The sequence below is a fragment of the Pleurodeles waltl genome, chromosome 1_2, assembly GCF_031143425.1.
Source record: "Pleurodeles waltl isolate 20211129_DDA chromosome 1_2, aPleWal1.hap1.20221129, whole genome shotgun sequence".
Lineage (NCBI taxonomy): Eukaryota > Metazoa > Chordata > Amphibia > Caudata > Salamandridae > Pleurodeles > Pleurodeles waltl.
The window spans coordinates 432,783,068-432,798,819 of NC_090437.1; positions in this window are offsets into that span (position 1 = coordinate 432,783,068).

Consider the following 15,752-nt stretch of genomic DNA (forward strand, 5'->3'; position numbering starts at 1 on the left):
GACCAGGGGTCACAAGTACACCAGAAATATACACAACAAACTGCAAAAAAATCTGCCCCCAGAACACTATTGGGACACCTTGCGAATGAGCTTTACTAATGAGGAACTTCAAGGGTGGGAGGATGAAAAATTGTACGAAACATTACAAAATGCTATACTAAAGTTACAAAATTGGGACACACTGCTACAAGGGCTAAATACAGTGCAGATACTACAAGAATTAGAGGAACAGAAAAAGATAGTGCACCATTTGCCTCTGAGAGAGGTGCCCACAGCTACAATAGGGGAGGAAGGCCACGTAACAACATACGTCTACATACCATGGCTTCGCAGTGACCTGTATGCCTTCACCAAGGACTACCCGAAACTACGTGAAGAGCCACAGAAATGGTACACAGAGTTGAACAGGATAGTGGCAATGGGGGAATTTCTGTGGAAGGATTTAAACATGCTGTTCAGCATAATAATACCAAAGGATCTCTGGGAGGATTGTAAAAAAGTGGAACAATGGCCAACAGAGGAACCAGAAAGGGGTAAAGGAGGGGCACCAGGAAAAGCAGTGGAGAAAGCAAGAGAGAGGGTAATTAAATATATAAAAGAAAAGGTACCAGAGGAAAAGACAGATTGGTCAAAAATAATACATACAAAACAAGAAAAGAATGAAAGTGTAACAAGTTACTATGACTCCAGGTGTTGTACCAACAGAGCAGTGGGATGAAGAACCCACTAGGAGAGGCGATGCCAGCATTTGTAACTAACTTTGTGTATGGATTACAGCAACCCATACAGAGTCACTTACAAACTTCATTTATGTGCTGGCAACACGAACCAATTGACAAGGTATTAGCAGCAGCTAGGTACTGCGCTGATTACCAGGAAAACATGCAAAAAACAGAGGAAGAAAAGGTAAAAAAGGATAAGGTGAAACTTATGGTGGCACAGGAGAGGTTTTACAACAACAGCCAGGGAAGGGGTAGAGGAAGAGGAAGGGGTAGGGGACGAGGGAAAAGGGTACCTTTCACGCCCCCGCCAGGCACTACCTGTTTCCACTGCAACCAACAAGGACACTGGAAAGCAGATTGCCCACGGCTAGCTGGAGGACAAGGGGGCAGAGGGCAACAGAGGCAGCAGCAGGAAATAACGCTACCACCCCCACCCTACACCAACAACGCATACGATGCCTACCCCTATGAACAGGCATGCACTGGGTGGGGCACGCATCAAGACACACCACAAGCACCACAAAGAGGACACGGGTTTCCTCCTCCTCCCCCAGAGGCAAACTTCATGGGACCGTATTATCAGTAGATCAAGCCGGCCCCTATGTGGAGGGGACGGTAATGAGCAAAACAGTGCCATTCCTACTAGATACTGGGGCCACTAGATCAATGCTGAGAGCCTCCGATATACCAAATACACCACTTTCAGAAGTACAAATTACAGCAGTGGGCATGACAGGGCAACCCATGGACGAATTCCTTACACAGCCATTAACACTCACGGTAGGTCCTATCACCGTTAACCACGAATTCATCTTCACTAGATACTGCCCTGTAAATTTGCTAGGTAGGGACCTCCTATGCAAGCTACAGTGTACCATTAGATGCTCACCGGAAGGCATCTTCCTGGAAAGTAAGGAGAATGGGATAACATTACAGGCATTCACCCATTGCACCACAGTCAAGCAGGAACAGTCACACACTCTTCCCCCTGAACTACAAGAAGTGGTCCTCAATGAGGTATGGGCGAAGGGACCGAATGATGTAGGAAGAATTCTGGACTGCCCACCAGTGAAAGTGTTGCTGCGCCCTGGTGCAAAGTTACCGCAGGTACCACAATACAAATTGGCAAAGGAAGGAGAGGAGGGTATAGCTCCAGTAATAGAAGAACTCTTGAGACAAGGAATATTGCGGGAAACTAGAAGTAGCCCATGCAACACTCCGATACTCCCTGTGAAAAAGGCAGCAATAGGGCCCAATGGAGCCCCGATATACAGGTTTACTCAGGACCTTAGAGAACTTAACAAGGCAGTAGTACCATAATTCCCAGTAGTTCCAAACCCAGCGACCATATTGTCAAATATTCCAAGTACAGCCACCCACTTCACCGTCCTAGATCTCAGCAATGCGTTCTTCTCAGTGCCTCTACACGAGGATTCCCAAGATCTTTTTGCGTTCTCATTCAGATCGAGAAGACTCAAGTCGACACGTTTACCTCAAGGCTTCTGTGATTCCCCTTCAGTCTTTTCGGACGCTCTGAGGTCAGACCTTGCATCACTACATCTACCGGGAGGATCTACCCTGATACAGTACATTGATGACTTGTTATTGGCCTCACCATCGCGGACGGCTTGTGTCCAAGACACGGTTGCTCTACTGTGCCACCTAGCAAGGAAAGGACATAAGGTCTCCCAAAAGAAGTTGCAGTTCTGTCAAACAAAAGTGAAGTACCTGGGACACGAGCTATCCCAGGGAGTTAGGAAATTGCTGCCTGATAGGATAGCCACCATAACACAACACCCAAGACCAAAGACACAAACAGAGGTTTGTGCATTCCTGGGGGTGGCAGGCTACTGTAGACACTGGATACCAAACTTCTCCCTGATTGCAAGACCACTGTTAAACTTAACTCACAAAGATGTGCCAGACAAGGTACCCTGGCCGGAACAATGTGAGGAGGCCTTCCAAGAGTTGAAGAAAGAATTGTGTGCCGCACCAGCACTAGGTCTCCCTGACTACACCAAGGACTTTCACTTGTTCTGTCATGAAAAGGGGGGCTGCTCACTAGGGGTCCCAGCACAGAAACACGGTACCTACTACCGCCTGGTGGCTTACTATTCAGCCACCCTAGATCCAGTGGCAGCAGGCCTTCCCCCATGTTTGAGAGCGGTAGCAGCAGCGGCCCTCGCAGTAGAACAATCAGAGAACATTGTCTTAGCACACACATTAATATTACACGTTCCCCACGCAGTGGACACGTTACTTACCACCACCAAGACGCAGCACCTGACAAACGCCCGCCTCTCACGCTATGAGCTAACAGTGCTTGCGCCACATATTAAAATAAAGAGGTGCACTACTCTGAACCCCTCCTGCCTGCTACCAACAGAAAGAGATCACGATGACCCGACAATAGACAATTCCTTCCATGATTGTGTTGCAGCAACAGAGAGACATACAAAGTTAGGCCAGATTTGAGAGACACCCCATGCCCCGAGGCAGAAGGCAATCTATTTGTTGATGGTTCATGCATCAGAGACCACACTGGAACAGTACAGGCCGCCTATGCTGTAGGAACGGCTAGGAGGTTACTAAAAGGAGGGAGGTTACCATCAGTAACAAGCGCTCAAGCGGCAGAACTAATAGCACTGACTAGAGCATGCAGATTGGCAGCAGGACGGACAGCAAACATCTACACAGACAGTCAATATGCGTTTGGTGTCACACATGACTTTGGTCAGCTGTGTGCAATGAGGGGGTTCCTCACCTCAGCAGGCCAACGGATACAACATGCATCACTGATAGTTGACTTGCTACAAGCTTTACTGATGCCCAAGAAAGTGGCGATTGTAAAATGTGCAGCACACACCTCAGCAAAGGATTACGTTTCAATGGGAAACGCATTTATTGACAAGGAAGTACGAAAAATTGCACTTAGTGGGTATGAATACGAAATGGTTCAGGTAACGCCTGACACAAAAAGTAAAGAGGAAAACACACACTTTGACCCAAAAAACGTACAGCTACAGGCACAAGGAAAGGAATGTGCAGAATGGGAGGGGGCAGGTTGTAAGAAAAATGAAGAAGGCATTTGGGTGGGACCAAACGGGAAGATATGTTTGCCTTCCCTGTTCCTGACCTCCATGGCACGGCTCTTCCATGGCCCCTCACATCTGGGAAGGGATGGAATGATACAACTGTTTTCACAGTGCTGGTTCAACCAAAAATTCAGACAATGTGCAGAACAGTTGTGTAAAAGGTGTACTGTGTGTGTACAATATAACACAGGAAAGGGCACCCCAACAGCAACAGGCCACTTTCCACCACCGCACAGACCTTTCGAAAGTTTCCAAATGGATTTCATTGAAATGCCTCCGGTGAATAAACTAAGATACGTTCTGGTAGTAGTGTGCATGTTCAGCAAATGGGTCGAGGCATACCCAACAAAAAATTGTGATGTACAAACTGTAGCAAAGTGTTTATTAAAAGAGCTGGTACCGCGTTTTGGGGTGCCGACTCTTTTAAGTTCTGACAATGGACCAGGATTCATCTCCCAGGTTATTCAGGGCCTTTGCAAAGGCCTGGGAATAACTTGAAAGTTAAATTGTGCATATCACCCACCGGCAGCGGGAGCTGTGGAAAGAAGGAACGGGGTACTGAAGAATAAGATAGGGAAGATATGCGCAGTGACAGAGTTATCAGGATAGATGCACACCCATTGGCACTCCTTGCAATGAGGAGCACACCTGACTGCGTCACAAAACTGAGCCCCTATGAAATTATTTTTGGTCGCCCCATGAACATACCAGAACACATGTCAGTTGCCCCATTGGCTATAACTGATGATCTCTTCTTACAATACTGTAAAAAAATAACTGAGACACTCTGTTATCTTCACTGCCAGGTGTTGCAGGCCTTACCAGAAGAAGGTACACCACCGGAACACGGACTGCATCCTGGAGACTGGGTGTTGGTAAAGGCCCACACCAGACGTCACTGCCTTCAACCACGGTGGAAGGGACCACACCAAGTCCTGTTGACAACAGCCACAGCAGTCAAGTGTGAGGGCATCGCATCCTGGGTCCATACCTCACACACCAAGAAGGCCGCTGGACCAAAAGACGACCAGCCGCCAACAAAGTTGCCGACGAAAGTAATGCCACCTTCACCACAGCGGTACAACCTTCGTTCAACAAGCGCCACCAGCCAACACTGACGGAACTGCTCGTGCTACACTCCCACAGGAGTCGGAGAGTGTAAGCGGTTTCCCCAGTACACCAGAACATTGTTTTTGGACTGCTCGTGCTGCAACCCCACAGGAGTCGGAGGGTGCAAGCGGGTCCTTCAAGACACCAGGATACTCTTTCAGAACTGCTCGTGCTACTCTCCACAGGAGTCAGAGAGCCAAGTGAGCCCACTTAAGTATTAAAGACATCAGGGTATAAACGAACAGAATACTAAAAGTCCGCAATAAAAATTTGCACCGAGAGGTACAGATCCCAGTCCTACAGAAGCGGACGGTCACTAGGATCGGTGCGGCTTGTAGCCCCATTGTGAGGTGCCTCTTCCAATTAGGAATACAGCAAAAATAGGACAAAAGGGCCATCCCTCGGGTCAGTGGACTATCGCACCCAACTCCCTTAGAACTGGACATTGGGATTCATCCCTTTATACTCTGCATAACTACAAGTGTCAAATAGCATTCAACGTCGCCCCGAAAATATACCGAAGGAATAGACTACTCGTGTGGCACTCCTACAGGAATAAGGAGGTACCAAAGGCTACATACCAATAAAACTGGTTTCAAGTGCTAGCCACATCCGACCACACCCTATAAGGCGACATGGATTTCAGATTACAACGTAAGAAAAAGTAGAAGAAGAAGTGGCCCGTGGTGGTCACAGCATTACTCACCCCGGTAGCAGCTATAATAATAACAACAATCCTGATAGTATATAAAGATGACATACATATACCATGGCTCGACCAGGAACACTACATCCCCAAAAGTGGCCATGGTGAAGGAGCAACCGGTGGTGAGAACAACAATAACTCAAAACAACATGAGAGGGTGGAGGATAAAACAAAATGGGTGAAATATACAAAATGGAAAGAAGATGGAGAAGATTATAAGGACAATACATTTGTGCAAATGGTATCAATGTACAAAGAACTAGCAAATGTGTCTGATTGTTATATCTGTACCCACCCTCACAGAATTTGTGGATTGTAACATATTAGATAATATGTTACGGGGAAATTTAAAAGAAATGAGAACAAGGAAAAGGGAAAAGGAGAGAATAAGAGAAAAAATAAACATAGGAGAAATAAAAAGATGGGTGATGAGGAGAAAAAGGGATGACTATGGTTTGGAAGACGAACCTTATGTAGGAGATATGCAAGAAAAATTGATAGAAAGAGTGTCAAATAAATTGAAGGAAGAAGATAGAAGGAGAAGAAAGAAGTGTAGGAGATTAGATCCGAAGAAAGGAGAAGAGAATTTATTGGATGCATTTACAACAGAAAGAGGGAAGGATTACACTGAAAGGGATCATAGCTCAGAACAACGAATACCATGCCTGGCCATAGATACTGAAATAAAGGCAACATGGTGTTTCAAATACTCCAGCGGTAACGCAGACACTAGAAAAAACGAAATTGACGTGGGACATAGTATTTGCAATAAAACATTGAGCATGGACTAAAAAAGGAATGACACAACAGGTTTGTCCATAGCCCTGACACCTCCCAAAGGAATATTTATTATATGTGGGACATCAGCATTTTTTAATTTGCCAGCAGGATGGCAAGGTACCTGCTACCTAACATTCGTGCTACCAAAAATGGCGCATAGAACAGAATTACAGAAGGGGGAAAAGAGAACACTTGGCGGGGTGCGCAGGAAGAGGACACCAACATGGGTGGATGAGGTAATAGCAATAGAGGGGATCATAGTGATGCCATTAGGGATAGCACACTTACAATATGAAATCCACAGATTGGCCGTATTAGTGGAAGGGCTAGCCAGCAACACCGCAGCAGCCTTAGGGAACATCACTGAGGAACTCACAGACATGAGGGCAGTTGTAATCCAGAATAGGCTTGCGCTAGACACCATCCTGGCAAAAGAGGGAGGGGTCTGTGCAGTGATCCATCAGGAATGCTGCATGTATATACCGGATAACAGTGGGAATATAAGAAAGGAAATAGAGGACATAAAGAAGGTAGAAGAAGGAGCTGGGAAAGTGGCAGATGGGACAGACGTTGGAGGAATGCTGGATGGAATAGCAGCATGGTTCAGGGGTTGGGGTACCTGGTTGGTAGAGGTACTAGTGATAGGGATTGTGGCACTGATAACGCTATGTGTGCTCATACCAGTTTGTCCATCCTTCCTGGCCCTACTCTTGAAAAAAACCTGTCACCAGAAACACACACATTATCGAAGAAAAAGATATAAGGATGACAACAGGGACGAGCAAGAGGTAGAAATGAGAGCAATACACCATGACCCTTAGATTTGTCACTGAGTATCAGAGGGTGGAATGTGGAATTGCATTTTACAGTTCTTAGGTATGCTAGGCCTAGTGGCCCCTGTGATACACAATAACAATATCTGCACAGGCCTATCATTAAGGAAAGAGGCCTACAAATGTAATTCGCTACTGCTAGGAACGCATTATGTTGCAAGGCTTGCTCTCTGAACAGCCATCATGAAATATCATCGTCATTGCATGCTAGCTGAAGCAATCTCCCTTCTGGAAAGTACCAGTCTGAGTATGTGATGTTCTCAAGTTCTGTCACAAGATGGACCATGTGATATTAGGCACGTAGGCCACCTTGTGTAAAATCCTTGTCTATGCTTTTTATTACTATATATGGTGTGATAGGAAGAACCACCTTCAGCCATAATGGAGAAATAATCATACGTCAATCATACGTCAATGTCAAGAACCAATAGAACGTCGAATTATGTTTGTGGTTTAATACTATAAAAGATTGTGTATTACTTCCTTTAATCAGGCTGTTCGTGTACAACTAGTACCAAGCATCCTCCATGTACACGTCTTTCTATCTCTAATAAATTCTTTATGTTTACCTAGAAGAGCTAGGCTAACGGTTGTTTGTATCCTGGATGGGTGCTGAATAGTTAGGCTTCTACATAGGTAGCTGTGCATCTTGGGCTCTAGCTCAGCCAGCACCTAGGGAAACCTAGAAACTCTGCACATTTTTGAAAAACTGAACACCTAGAGGAATCCAGAATGGGGTGATGCATGTCTTTCACCAGGTTCTTTTACCATGAATCCCTTGCAACCCTCGGACTTTGACTAAAAATACACATTTTCCTCACATCTCTGTAAAGAAAAGTTGTGGACTCCGTGGGGAGCCACAAACGCCCTTCCACCCAATATTCCACTAAGTCGGCTGATAAAAATCCTATCTCACTTGTGTGGGTAGGCCTAAGTCTGTGAAAGGAAGGAGCCCTAAATGCAACATGGACACATCACATTTTTCCACTCAAAACTGACCAGTTTTTTTGCAAAGTGGGTTGCTGTGGATTTCGGCCCATAGCTCAGCAGGCACCTATGGAAACCTAGCAAACCTGTACATTTTTTAATACTGAACACCTTGGGGAATTAAGAATGGGGTGACTTGTTTGGCTCACACCAAATTGTTTCACCCAGAGTCCCCTGCAAACCTAAAACGTTGATTAAAAATACAATTGCCTCACATTTCTTTGAGGGAAGGTTCTGGAATCTTTGAGGGGCCACAGACTTTCTTCCACCCAGCATTCCCCTAAAGATTCCAATAAAAATGGTAAATCACTTGTTTGGGTAGGTCCAGTACCCACAACAGGAAATAGCCCTAAACAAAGCATAGATACATCACACATTTTTCATCCAAAACTGGCCTGTTTTTAACAAACTGCGTAACTGTGAATTTTGGACTCTAAATTAAGTCGACAACCAGGAAAACCTAACAAATCTCTATGTTTTTTAATATTAGACACATAGGGAAATCCATGATGGGATGACATGTGTGGCTCTCACCCAGTTGTTTTATCCAGTATCCCTTGAAAACCTTAAACTTTGACTAAAAAACACATTTTCCTCACATTTCTGTGGTGAAATTTCTGGATTCTGTAGGGAGCCACAAATTGTCTTCCAATACAAATGATACCTCAAATGTGAGCGTAGGCCTAGTGCCCACAACAGGAAAATCCAGAATATTCAAAATGAATACATCACATTTTTCTTCTGAAAACTGATCCCCTTTTTGCAAAGTGGTAGCTGTGGATTTTAACCCCTAGCTCAGTCGGCACCTTGGGAAGTCTGGCAAACCTGCACATTTTGAATAACTAGACACCTAGGGTAATTCAGGATAGGATGACTTGTGTAGAACCATTGAGCAGACTTTTCTGAGAGCACACATTTTCCTTACGTTTCTGGTGTGGGAACTCCTACTGACCTCGGTTTGATCCGTTTCTGTTACTGGCACTGGCCCCAGCGGGTGGTAGGAATTTTGTGGATTCCTTTGGGTTGCGGAAGTATTTAGCGCAAAGATGTGAGGAAAATGTGTGATTTCAGGCAAAGTTGGAGGTCTGCAGGGCATTTTGGGTAAGCACACCTCATGGGATTCACACAAGACGCACAAACCCGGAATCCCCTGGTTGTCTGCTTTTTTACAAATGTCTGTGGTTGGTAGGGTTCCATGGGTGGCAGCCAAGCATGGTCCCAAATCCCCCAGCTACCCCTAGTGCTGATCTCTCCATGTGGCACTTTAGGGACTTTTGTGTTAAGGTCTCTTGGCCCACCCACACAAGTGAGATAAACATTTTATCAGGAGACTTCTTTAAATGCTGTCTGGTAGGAAATCTTTGGCCTCCCCACAGATTCCAGAAGTTTTCCTGACATAAATGTGAGTTTTTAGTTAATATTTGAGGTTTGCTGGACATTGTGGTTAAGAAAGTGGTGTGGAATGCATGCAAAACACACCACAATGGAATCCCCTGGAAGTCCAGTTTTCAGACATGTCTAGGTCAGGTAGGTTTTTTCAGGGAGCGGCATACCCAAGCCTAGAAAGAGCAGCCATTCACCGTTGCAAGTGGGATGATGCTGGGAGTTAGCCAACTCTCCTGGCCCATATGTAAAAACAACACCCAGAAGAATCAAAAGTCATCTTGCTTGCCATTGGGACAGTGTTTTAGTCCACAGGGAAGAGAAAAGACTTGAGGTTTTAAAGGTGAGGGTGGGGCCTGATGTTAGGCTGGTAAAGACTCAACCCATTATTTAATTAACAATACATATTGCTGCCATGTAGTGGGTTTTCTACCCCAAGGGGGCAAATCGGGGGCAGTGATCCCATCTGACCCCTGTGGGAGCAGAAAGACTGTGGTATGTCTCTTGGTTTGGGGGCATGGCCATGCCCTGGTGGGGAGCCCCCACCACAATATTTTTATGAGGAAATGTAATTCCTGGTGTCCAGTGGGTTTTCTGTGGGAGCAGATTGAGGGCAATTGTCCTATCTGCCTGTCTGGGGCAGAAGGACTGCTCCATGTATATATGGGTGAGGGCATGGCCATGCCCTGGTGGGCAGCACCCACGTCTATATTTTTATAAGTAAATAAAATCCCTGGTGGGTTGTCGTGCAGATCAGTGGCAATTGTTTCTTTGGTCCCTTGGGGGAGCAGAAATAATGGGAAACATATCTAGTGGGATTTTAGCCCCCTGGAGGAGCACATGAGGGTAATTGCCTCATCTACCCCCCGGGGGTGCAGAATGACTGTTCCATGTATTTATGGTTGGGGGCATGACCATGCCCTGGTGCACAGCACCAACCCCTATATTCTTATAAGGGATAAAACCTTTGTGTCTAGTGGGCTTCCTGCCCCCCTAAGGGGGCAGATTGAGGAAAATTGCCCCATTTGCCCCAAAGGAGGGTCATAAAGACTGTTCCATGCATTTAGGAGTGGGGTAATAGACATGCAATGGTGGGCAGGACCTACCCTATATTTTTATCAGAGGGCAAAAAGACTGCTATCAACAAATGTACTAGGAGAAGCACAAGCCCTTGCCTAATGGGCTGGTCCCTCCATCCCTGGTATACAGTGGGTGGATCACTGCTTGGGGATTGCTCTCCTGTGACCCTGTAGTATGAGAAAGGGGGGATTCTTCCCTTTCAATTATACCTCTCCCATAAGAATCAGTGTTCGGGAGGATAAGATATACCCCCAGCTCTGATTCAGTGAAAGTGAAACAGGCTCTTTGGCTCATTTTACTTTCACTTTTGAATGCAATGAATGTAGCAAAGTCACAAGAGGGATCTTTCTAACCCTCTCCAGTGTTGGACACTAAAGGTGTTCTATTTACTCTTCCCACTCCATTCAAAATCCCAGTAATTCTGATGAACATGCTGGACACTAAATGGGTTACATCTATTAATCCTACTCCAATATTACTTTGGAAAAGATGCTGGTCATTAAAACAAATAGATTTACCCTTCCTACTAACACTGAAGGGGTTATGTTTACTATTCACACTCCTATATAGAACACTTTGGGAAAGGTGTTGAGACTAAATGATTTGGATTGACTATTCTAACTTTAGTCTGAACCATTTTGTGTGTGTGGTGTTGGACACTAAAGAGATTAGATTTACTATTCCCCCTCCAATAAAAAACATTTTGAGGAAGGTGTTGGACACCTAAGGGGTTACATTTAATATGCCCACTCAAATAGAAACTAGAAACCTCGTTGGGACAGGTGTTGAACACTAAAGGATTTAGGTTTACAAGTCCCACTCCAATCCAAAAAAGAAAATCTGTGAAGGCATTGGACACGAAAACAGTTCAAATTACAATTCCCATTCTAATCTGAACTATTTTGAGGAAGGTGTTGGACTGTAACTGGATTAGATTTACTATTTACACTGTGATCAAATTAATTTAGGGGACAATGTTGGACACTAAAATAGTTAAATTGATTATGTCCAATTCAATGAAAACCATTTTGAGGAAGGTGTTGGGCACGAAAGAGGCTAGATTTATTATTTCGCACTCTATTGCAAAAATATTTTCATACATTTTCACCAGAAAGTAATTTGTATTTGAAATTTGTATAATATCATATAATTCATTTACAGAAAATAATTAAATACAGTTAAACAATCTAACATAACAAAAAATCTAAAACAGCATCTACTAATAGAAAACAATAAAATATAAAAAATACAATTCTACCATGAAAATATACCATAACAGTTATAAAACATACCCTCTGATATTTTTGGAATCTTTCTTTATAAATTACAAACTTTAAAATGTAAATTATTGTCTGAAATAAATTATTTTTGCAATAGTTGAAAACAATTACATCATATCATGCAAAAAATAAAAACACATGGTAGTTTAAAACAGAATTATTAAAATGCCATTAAATTCAAATAATGTATTTTTTATAAATTAAATATACTATTTTTTATAAATTTTGAAAAAATATATTTAAATTAATAAATATTGTACCATATAAAAAAATGTGAAAATTCAGTAACAAAATACATAAAGTTAAACTTCAAACTTTTATTAAACTTTAAAAAATTAATTTAAATATTAGCAACCATTATTCCACACAAACCTCAAAAACGAATAACATTTTCAGAATTATTTTATGAAGAATTATAAATCAAACACAAACTATGTATACTAAAATCCATCATAAGAAAATAATTATCAAAAACTGTACTAAATATTTAAAACAAATAAATGAATTCACAATTAAATATTTTAATAGAAATATGTTTCATATAACAAAGCATGACTGTATTAATAATATAAAACCAATAGTCAAAATATATACATTTTATCAGGTTCATCTTAAATTTATTATTAAATATTGTATAATGTTAGAGTAATGAATTGCAATACAATAAAAAACATATGTTTATAATTTTTTAAACAATATTCAAATATTCAATTTTTTTAAAAATAAAAACCTCTTCACCCTTTTCCCTCAAAAATATATTGTGCCTAAAAGTTGTAAAGAACATACTTTTAATTACCAATTTAGGAAAATCAAATTAGATAAATTAACTATTTACCATAAATATATAAAATCAAATGTTTTCAATTAAAACTGATAAAAAATATAAACATATATACCCAAATGCCACACAAAAGTGTCCTACAAAATGATATTAAAAATGAAATACAACAATATCTTTGTTACTGATACATTTTACAACAATATTTAAAACAACATTACTCTTGTTAATTATGTCCACAATGTTTTGAACACTACGATATTCCTACAGTAATATTTATTTAGCACAATATTTATTTTCTACACTTTACCATTTCCCTAGCACCCCCATGTATTGTGCACACTGAGCCCTACTCTTGCCCAATCTGTTTCTGTGTATGACAAATGTAACACTCTTGCCTTATCTTCCAGTTTTCTCAGAAAAGAAAGCTATAGGAAAAACAAAGGAACTCATTACGAATCTGGCTGAGCTGGCGGTCTCCCCACCAGCCCCTTTATAAGGTTTTCACTGGGCTGACTGGTGGAAACCAATGTTTCAGCTAGTCAGCCCATTGGAAACTGTGCAGTGGCATGAGTCTCGGCTCAACATGGATCCGAGGCCAATGCCATCGCACAGGAACCCCCCACCCCAGCACCCTCAGATTGTGCACTATTTGCATATTCTGACGGTGTGGCCAGGGGGGGGGCCTGCACTGCCCATGCCATTGGCGTGGGCAGTGCAGGGCCCCTACTGTGGCACCTAGCACTGGCTTACTGCCATATTTTCCATGGCCAGATTTCCATGGAGTGACTGGTTGTAAGTAGAGTTGTAATCAGCCAGGCGGTGTTGAACTCGGTGCCTCCCTGGCTGAGTACAACTCAGACCACCATCGGATCACCGAGGACCACGTGTCCATCGGGCAAGGCGGTCCTCTGATGGTGAAACTTGAAGTGTGAAGCTGCTGTGTAAAAAAGCAGAACAATAGTCAAAGCCTTAACCTAAAAATGAAAACACTTTACAGCCACCCTGATCCCGCCAACCAAAGAAGTCAATGGAGGAGAAGAGAAAGTGCCAAAGGCTTTGGACAGTGTTCATGCACTGCAGGCAGTGAGTGACATTAACACCATCAAGGGAAGTGGCACTGTCTAGCATGAAAGTGCCAGAGGTAGAAGAGGGCTGTACCAGGTTACAAATGGGTTGCGAACCCTTACAGTGGATGTGGGGACCTGATATTTTTTGTTTTAAGCACAGTGCTCAGAATTGCAAGTTATTTTTTGTTCTACTATCTACAAATCAAGCAAAATGAAGAAAACCATAACTCACACATGAAATGAAATGCTCATGACTAGGAGCAGGTCAAATTTGTATCACACCGCCGTAATGAGCATAATATTGGTGTTACTCCTTGTATGCAAGCTTTCTGGAATTATGGTATTACGCTGCATTGTGTAACTACATGAAGAAGTTTTGAGGTTATCCATTAAGTGGGGGGACAAGAAAAAATGGGGAGTAAAAAAACATGCATTTCCCATGATAATTCCTATAGGAGTTCTGAACATGATTCCAAGCCAAACTGCTGGACGGAATTACACCAAATTTTGTTGAAATGTATCTTTTGATGTGCAGATGACGCGTTCAGTTATTTGGTGTAAATCAGTTCAGTAGTGGAGAGAAAATTAAGGAAATCCAAATTAGTATATCTGTGGCCACAATAACTTTGTGAACAATAACGGGCTTATCCAGAGAGCTGCAGAGTTCTGATTGGCTGCCAACATTTCTACTAGGAAGTGTTGGCAGCCATCCTGGGTCTTATCTTTAGCTAAGCCCCACAAAAAAAGTTAAACAAAATAGGGAAAGGGGTCAGGGAAGAGTTACCCTGACTCCTTAGCTCTGGTGTTGGGGTCCCAGAGGAAACCCATCAGGGTTAAAAAACACTTTAAACAAAAAAAAGTTTGCTGTCATTTTATGACAAAGTGGCAAATTTGCAGGAAAACTTTTTAAAAAAGTGTGGGCCCCCATGCTTGTTTTTCAGAACTCCCTGGGGGGGGGGGGGCAGGGCCTGGAGGGATGTAAAATTTAAGGAGGGGGCACACAGGGCCCCTCTCCTAGGTCATTTTGATGCCCAGGGGACTGCCACCTCCCCAGTGCTTCTTTATAATGAATACCACAATCCCCTGTGGCTAGATTTAAATAACATAGGGGGTCCATTTTGGACCCCCGCCCCAGGGACCACCACCTCACAATCGCAATTAAGGTTGAAGGGGAGCTGTGCGTCCCACATTAAGGAGCCAGAGATGGCCCTGGCGACTGCTACCTCGAGGACCATCTTCCGCAATGTCCCAGGGTGCCCAACGTGCACTGACTTGGCGGGAGAGTTTACAGCTCCCACCAAGTCAGAGAAAACACTTCAATTTCTGCAAGTGAGAGCTGTCAAACAGCTCTCATTTGCAGAAAGTGAAGTTTTAATCTATCTGCTTTCTCGTAAAAATATGCATACAGGCAAACAGATGCCAACATTGCTCCAACAAGCAGGGAGCTGTTATTAAAAGCAGCTCCCTGTGTGTTGGAGCAATGCCAGCTCCCTCAAGACATGGGGAGCCAGCTAGGATTGCTGGGGCCTTGAGGTCCCTCATGGTCCTGTCAGTCTCTTTCTCTCTCTTCATTCCCATAATGGGAGAGAGAGAGAGAGAGAGAGAGAGATTGTCATTGCAATGGTCTCTACATGCAATGACTTCACAGAGTCAAACTAGCAAGATGTTTGTTATGAATGTTATAATTACATTTGGATGCAGAACAGAGTCATGTTTGCCCTAGTAAACTCAGTAGGCTGAAGGTTCAACTCCTAGTATCACTTGGCAGTATGCTTTTTTATTTGCTTGTATTTTGACTTTTTTAACCTTCCCAGTAATGGAACATTCGCATTTCTTACTAATCACATGCATGGGTTGACTGTCATAGGTATGTCTGGAAGCATCAAACTAAGGAGTCACCTATAGCCTAAAGGTTAAGGACACAGAAC